The sequence below is a fragment of the Hippocampus zosterae genome, unplaced genomic scaffold (assembly GCF_025434085.1).
Source record: "Hippocampus zosterae strain Florida unplaced genomic scaffold, ASM2543408v3 HiC_scaffold_22, whole genome shotgun sequence".
In the NCBI taxonomy this organism is placed as follows: domain Eukaryota; kingdom Metazoa; phylum Chordata; class Actinopteri; order Syngnathiformes; family Syngnathidae; genus Hippocampus; species Hippocampus zosterae.
In genome coordinates, this window is record NW_026262818.1 from 2,157,147 (window position 1) to 2,165,760 (window position 8,614).

Genomic DNA, 8,614 nt, shown 5'->3' on the forward strand with positions numbered 1-8,614 from the left:
TTTCGAATCAGAGCAATGTCTGCTGGAACCTGCTGTGAAAAAGCACAATCGTCCTACGGCAATCTCAATTCCTTTTTTTTTTTTTTTCTAAACGTTCTCACATGTTGTCAACCGAATCAGCTTCATTTCCTTGTTCACAATTTTGTAGAAATTATCAATAATATATATAGTCTCCCAAACAATATTTCAAACAAAGAAGAAAACACCATTCTCGTAATAGTAACATATAAGTCAATTCAATTTATTTAATTGAATTTTAACCATATACCGTACTTTCAGACTTGCTACCAATCCTGCAGATTGTGGATGGCAGGAGCAATAGTGTCTCAAATAAAATGTGAAACATGCATTCCATTTTATCAATTTTCGACCCATTTTGGAAAAGCCTCAACCAAACCCCGGCAATATGGCATCCCCTCATTAATTCAACGAAAACCATCTACATTATCTGAAATGGAGATGTAGTTCAAAATGTACCGTATTCCAACATTGGTTAAAACCATAGGTTGTATCATGTTTCCGAACCAGAGACACCATTCCCCCTGCCAATGCGTGAGATAATCCTTGACACAAAAAAGAAGTTTGGGTTCACTGCCCAATTTGTTGCCGCATATAAAACAGAAGTGAACTGAACCCAAAACGTTAACATGTTGCTGTTAGTCAGCAAGTCCCCCCTAAAAAAAAATAAATCGCTGCCGTGTGAGCCGCGTAAATATCGCAACTTGATACAAAAACGAACAACATTCGTCACACTGAATTAACAATACTTCACGTGTTATACAACATACTCCACTTCAAAAGGCACATTCACAACAACCGCGACCTTAACAAAGAAAGTAAAAAGAAATTTTCTATGTCCTCGTCAAAAAGACCTTCAAGCATTAGAAAGAAAAGCCAAATGAGCTCCTGCTGCAGGCATCGCACGTCAAATCTCGAGTCGCTCGACAGTATGGACCCTGACGACTTGGACATCAAGATGGCCGTTGGCCACCATGCTGACCAGAAAATGTGCGACCCACCCGCTGTGTCCAAAAAGAGGTTCAAAAGCAAACCGCAAAATAACTATACAAATCAGTTTTAAGCCAATAAACTGATGAGATGCCGTAATGTAACGGGGCACCAATTTTGAAAAGCGACGCAAAAATATGCTCCCGTATACAGTATGCTCAAACAGTTCGTGCACAAACCGAAAGTCGCACAAACCTACCTAAATATAGCCCGCAAAACGTGCTTGTTTATATCTAGATTCCTCCCTTCGCCCGTTAAACCGAGATGTACCGGTACACAAAAAACGACCCAGTACTATATTAAGCAATTCACTCAATCATCCATTCCCCGATCCGCCGTACCCTCACGACGTTCGCGGGGGTGGGTGGAGCTTATTCCAGCCATCTCCGGGCAGTAGGAGGGGGACAACCTGAACCGGTCGCCAACCAATTACAGGGCACACAGACACAAGCACAACCACCCAAGCCCATGCTCACACCGAGGGACAATTTAGAGTTTCCAATCAGCCCGTCATGCATGTTATTGCAATATTAATATGAAACAAATCAACACACACACAAAACGGGAGATGAGATGAGTTTGTTGTACTTCCTCCTACAACCTCTCAAATCACTATTACCTGTTTACATTCCAACAAACAAACAAACACCCATCAGGAAGCAATAACAAAGTAGCACGGTTAAGCACTGTGCATTTTTCCAGCATTAAAGGGGATCGGCATAACAACATAGACACACAAAATAAATGCCATCCAGGCGACAAAAAACGTCATGCTAGTGTGCAACAGCTCATCCCTTTTTTTTTTTTCCTAGCACTCTTCCAGCATGCAGAGTTCGCACCATACACTGCTCAAGGCTGCCAAAAGGCTTATCTATGCCACAACTGTCTTTGGTAAACACCACCTAGGGTGCGTGATTCTCAAAAATGCCACTGTTGACCTTAAAACGTGCAGTCATACTAAGTTAACGAAGCCAATTGTAAATTATTCACACGTGACCCTGAAACATGCTGATTAAAGCTGGAAGATTTAGCTCTTGTGACGAACGAAATTAGAACTCCAGCCCGTGTATGCACAAATGAGACATGTCTTAAAATCTGACGTTTTTTTTAATGACTCAAACCAACAAGAATTTGTATGTTCGACGATAGCTTCAACTCTCGTCATTAAATTTCATAATGACGGAAGGCACAATCCACGGATAGTAAAGTTGTAACTGAATTTACAACATTTCATGAGACAAGACCATAATTTCTCCCACATCAGGAGCCGTGATGGCTCTTCTCATGTTTCAAGAGAAATGTGCATCTTATGAACGTAATCTAAAAAAACATTGGAACATAATCGGAACATTCTGGCAATTAGCAGCATAACAGAAGCATTTATAAAACAAATAAGATAATTGAAACCCACAGACATTAACGTTCACAAATCATCCAGATCAAGGCCTTCACTGTGCATACTTACACATTCTAACTCCTCCCAGAAAGTCAATAACGTTCCACACACGTCCACTGACGACTACTCAACACAAACAAAAAATTGTGTTTACGACTTACAAACAACCATCTAAGCATCTCGTGACCTTATGGCCCTTTTCAACTTAAACACACGGTGACCTCCTCATTCGTAGCATCACTGTGTCAACCCTCACCTACCTGTGCCTTTCTTTATTCTCAACATACTCAACTTCCATCATCACCTTACGTCTCACCATCAATATTTTCACTTGCCTTTCACTCACTATAAGTATCCAAAACTCTCTGTGTCACCACACCCATACTCAACCATTTTATTTCTTTACCTGATTTACACATACTTCATGTAGCGCCGGTTGAAATAATGAAGCTGAAGTGGCGTTAGGAATTATAATAAAAACAGTTACAATTACAAGTAATTATAATAGATGCCATACAAACCTTCTACACTGCAAAAGCCAGAAAACAAAACAAACAAGACTCCATGAGTCGCGCCAAGAGTCACGCTTATCTACACACCCACACGCAAAGACTAATTCAACACATATTCGCAGACACAACCCTACAGACAAACCAAAATATTCACCTTGCTACCGCTCACAACCAAGTTAAGCACATCCAAACTTTAAATTTTGTCATCCGCGAGAAAACGTCACCCCATCCAAATATCGCTATAGTATACACCATCAATTTACTGTCAAACAAGCCGCCATTACTTTCCGTGTTCCTTCAAAAGGAAACTTCCTTCCATCACAAAGTCAACAAGGAAAGTTGCTATCTTTTGCTGAGAAGCAGGAATGTCTTGTCGTGCACTTACAAATTTACTCTTGGGACAGTCACGGGAAATGTGGCCTTCTGCCCCACGACACCAACAAATAAGAATTATTATTAAAAAATAATGGTGGAAAAGGAGATGTCGGAAGATGATGGTGTAACAACAGTATTTGTGGATGCCATCTCCAACGCATTTTCTCTTTCTTCTTTCTGCTCCAATGCATTCTCTCTTTCTACTTTCTGTTTTTCCCCCTGTCAGTATACCTACCGGACCCGATTCATCTTCTTCTTTCCTGTGAAACATAACGTCTCCCTCATTCTTTTCAAACTCACTTACACAATCCCCTCTTTCCACTTTCTCTAAACCCCTCTTTACTTTCACTTTCCGCCTCTTTTCAGCCAAGGACACCCAGAAATCAATGTCTCCAAACCCATCTTTATCCATTTTCGTTTTGTCCTTCTTGCACATTGATCTAATATCATGCTGCAGGCGCATCAACGTTTGTATATTCAGCTGTCCAGCGAATTTGTATTTTTCTATCCACGTATCTAAATGTTTTATTTTCGAAGGACATTGGCTCTCTACGAATCTCCAGTCCTTACATGTTAACTTCTTTTTGGGATCACCTCTCTCCACGGTCTTACTATTATGAACCCCCATTGCGAATTTGGGGGTGGAACTTTGAGAATTTGAGAATTTTTGTTTAGAGTCAGCGATTTACCTAGGGTAACTAGGCTGACTATTCCCTTGAACAGGGTGGCAATTTCTCCGACTGAGGTAATTTCCAACCTTCTACCACCAAGGTGGCGGGAAATTCTTGCATCTGCTTCCTCAGACAGTTGCCACAACAAATGTCCTGTTCAGATGAGGTAGCGACCGTCCACTCACACAGTTACACAGTCATTCATTTATGCGCATTTAATTTGCTTTTATCCGACTACCTTGACCAGAGGTAACGCACTATATACACATTATTTATACCCGGAGTTTAATACACATTATTTACACACGGAGTTTAAGCACGTGCAGGACATCGTCGCCCTCACCAGTTTATGAGTGTCACGTTGAGCCCGAGGCGATGAGAAATCGCCTCGTGCACAACAGAAAAAACGAGGTGGATCCCCGGAGAAGCAGACAACGAAAAGATCTTGTGAGAACAAAGGGGTTTTAATAAAGAACAAAAGGAGCCCGAACAGGGAAAACGGTAACAGAAAACGCTGGTCAAATAAGGACCAGGAAAAAATAAGGAAGACAACCGAAAACGCTCGCGAAACGATAAAGGGCGAGGAACTACCGAGATAACAATCTGATCACAATAAGAAGTACGCGAAGATTGAGGCCGTAAGGCAATAGGGCAGCGAGAAATAGTCGAACGACGAGAATAGCAAATAGAGAGCAATGGCACGGTAAGGAATTCTCCGGCAGTGAGGTGACTGCCGGAGTCGCCTAATAAAGGCAGGTAATCAGCCCGAAATAACGGGCAGGTGTGCCGAACAGGCGGAGGGAAAAACCCGCCACCTGCTGGCGAGCACGCGACGTGACAGTACCCCCCCCTCAATGGACGCCTCCCGGCGGACTACCCGGCTTGGACGGATGAGCAGTGTGGAAGTCGCGCAGAAGGGACGGGTCAAGGATCCAGGAGCGAGGCACCCATTGCCGCTCCTCCGGCCCGTAGCCCTCCCAATCGACCAGGTACTGGAAGCCCTTGCCCCTGCGCCGAGAGTCCAGGATGGCACGAACCGTGTACACCGGGTCCCCGTCGACCACCCGCGGGGGCGGCGGCGGAGCGGGAGGGGGCGCCAAGGCGCTGGAAGACACCGGCTTGAGCAGGGAGACGTGGAACACGGGGTGGACCTTCATGGAGGCCGGCAGCCGGAGCCTGACCGCGACGGGGCTGATGACGGCCTCGACCTCGAACGGGCCAGCGAATCGGGGCCCCAGTTTGGCAGACGAGCCGGCCAGGCGAAGATCCCTCGTAGCCAGCCACACCTTCTCTCCCACCGCATATGAGGGCGCCGGGCGCCGACGACGATCAGCGATCTGCCGGTTCCGGGACGCAGTGCGGGACAACGCAGCCCGGGCCTCCCTCCACACGTGATGGGCCCGCTTAAGGTGGCGCTGCACGGAAGGGACCTCCACCTGCCCCTCCTGGGACGGGAACAGCGGTGGCTGGTAACCGTAGGCCGTCATGAACGGCGACCTGCCAGTAGCGGAGGAGACGAGAGTGTTGTGGGCATATTCCACCCAGGGCAGGTGGTCGGCCCAGGATGCCGGACGGTGGAGACAAACACAGCGGAGGGCCGCCCCCAGATCCTGGTTGGCGCGCTCAGCCTGTCCATTGGACTGAGGGTGGTATCCCGAGGTCAGGCTGGCCGTAGCTCCGAGGGACCGGCAGAACCGCTTCCAGACGCGGGACACAAACTGGGGCCCCCGATCCGAAACGATGTCCGCCGGAATGCCGTGGAGACGGAAGACGTGCTGGATGAGGAGGTTGGCGGTCTCCAGCGCCGACGGCAACCTGGACAAGGGCACAAAGTGAGCGGCCTTGGAGAAGCGGTCCACGATCGTGAGCACGACCGTCCGGCCCCGGGAAGGCGGTAGGCCCGTGACGAAGTCCACAGCGATGTGAGACCACGGGCGGGGAGGAATGGGCAGCGGCTGGAGCAGTCCTGCCGGAGGTTGACGTGACGACTTGCCGCAGGCGCAGGAGGTGCAGGCCTTGACGAACTCTGTCGCGTCGTGGCGGAGCTCCGGCCACCAGAAACGCTGGGCGACGAGCTGCACAGTCCGGTTCACCCCGGGATGACACGCCACCTTGGATCCGTGACCCCACTGCAGGACCTCCGAACGAAGGGCAGGAGGCACGAACAGCCTCCCCGCTGGGCACCCTGCCGGCACCTGCACCCCCACCAGGGCGGACTGGACCCGCTGCTCAACCTCCCACTGGACGGCCCCCACTATGCACTGGGTCGGGAGGATGGTCTCCGGGGAACGGTCCCTTCCCGCAGGTTCGTGGAGCCGGGAAAGGGCGTCAGGCTTAGTGTTTTTAGACCCGGGGGAGTAGGTGAGGACGAAGTCGAACCTGGTGAGGAAGAGGGCGCACCGGGCCTGACGGGCGTTAAGTCTTTTTGCGGAGCGGAGATATGCAAGGTTCTTATGATCGGTGTAAACAGTAAAGGGTTCCTTAGCCCCCTCGAGCCAGTGCCGCCACTCCTGTAAGGCGGTTACCACTGCCAACAGTTCCCGGTTGCCCACGTCGTAGTTGGACTCGGCGGCACTGAGTCGACGGGAGAAGAAGGCGCAGGGGTGCAGCTTCTGGTCGACTGGGGAGCGTTGGGACAGCACCGCACCCACCCCTGAATCCGAGGCGTCCACCTCTACGACGAAAGGGTGGTCAGGGTCAGGATGTTGCAGAACCGGGGGACTAGTGAACGCCGCCTTAAGACGAGCGAACGCCGCATCCGCGGCAGGGTCCCACTTAAAAGGGATCTTGGTCGAAGTAAGGCGGGTTAGGGGAAGCGCCATCTGGCTGTAACCACGGATGAAACGCCTATAGAAGTTGGCGAACCCCAAGAAGCGCTGCAGTTCCTTACGGTTGGACGGGACCGGCCATTCAGTGACCGCACGCGTCTTAATGGGGTCCGCCCGTAGCTTGCCCTGTTCTATAATGAACCCCAGGAAGGAGATGACGGGAACATGGAACTCACACTTTTCTGCCTTGACGAAGAGCCGGTTCTCGAGCAAACGTTGTAGCACCAGCCGAACATGTTGCCGGTGCTCATGCAGAGAACGAGAAAAAATTAAAATGTCGTCAAGATAAACGAAACAGAAGATGTTGATCATGTCCCGGAGCACGTCATTAATGAGGTTCTGAAAGACGGCAGGTGCGTTTGTGAGGCCAAAAGGCATGACGAGATATTCGAAATGGCCCAGGGGGGTCTTAAACGCGGTTTTCCACTCGTCGCCCTCTCGGATGCGAACCAAGTGGTAAGCGCTGCGTAAGTCTAATTTTGAGAATATTGTGGCTGATTGTAATGGAGCGAAGGCGGAGTCCAACAAGGGTAGCGGGTATCTATTTTTAATTGTAATTTCATTTAATCCACGATAGTCTACGCAGGGTCGTAGGGACTTATCCTTCTTCCCCACGAAGAAGAAACCCGCCCCTAACGGTGAGCGTGATGGTCTGATGAGACCTGCAGCGAGCGAGCTGTTAATATATTCCGTTAACGCCTCACGCTCGGGATGGGATACCTGATACAGACGCGAGGTTGGCAACGGAGCGCCCGCCTGCAGGTCTATCGCGCAATCGTAGGGGCGGTGTGGGGGCAAGGAGCGCGCGCGATCCTCGCTAAAGACCTCCCTAAGGTCCCGATAGCACTCCGGCACTCCGTCAAGGCAGATCTCCTCGGGGGGCGTGACGCGTTCGTGCTTCCCGACGGCTGACTGCAGGCAGTGCTGGTAACAATAAGGGCTCCAGCTATCGATAGCGGGGCGCGCCCATGAGATCACCGGGTTATGCGTCTGTAGCCAGGGTAGACCGAGGATGATCGGGGCGTTCCGGGACCGCATAACATAAAAACGGCGATGCTCAATATGATTACCGGATAACGAAAGCTTTAACGGCTCCGTTCGATGCGTTACCACCGCCAGGAGGCGCCCATCCAGATCACGCACCCGCTTCGCCACAACCAACTCCTCTAAAAAGCACCCCAGTTCGGACGCGAGATTAGTGTCCATTAAACAGTCATCTGCTCCCGAATCCACCAGGGCCCGAACCCGTCTTGACCGGGAACCGCCGAATACCTCCGCCTCGAGCTCGAGTCTATTGGGGTGTCCTGGTCGCTTGTCTACTCGCCTAGGCTCGGGGGGCGACGCGCGGGGCCGTGACTCACAGTACTCGGGAGGAGCGTGGAAAAACGATCCCGGATAGCTGGATGCGGCGCGGGGGGATGGTTGGGCGCCGTTTGTTGCAGCATGGTCGCGATGACGGCGCCTTCCTTCCTCCGCACCACCGTCCTTGCCGCCCAGCTGCATCGGCTCGTCCGTGGTTGCTGTCTCCCGGCCCCGGGAGTGATCACCGAACCCACGATGTTCCTCACGGTACGTGGTGCGGCGGGACGGATACCGATCACCTCCACGCTCCCGGCCTCGCTCCCTCAGGCGATTGTCCATAAGGAGGGCGAGGTCGATCAGCTCCTCCAAATCGGTGCTGTGGTCGCGGGTCGCCAGCTCGTCCTTGAGTAGTGAGTTCAGACCACGGCGAAACAGTCCACACAGGGCCCGATCGGCGTACCCGCTCTGCGCGGCCAGGATCCGGAACTTGATGGAGTAGTCAGCGACCGACCGCCCTTCCTG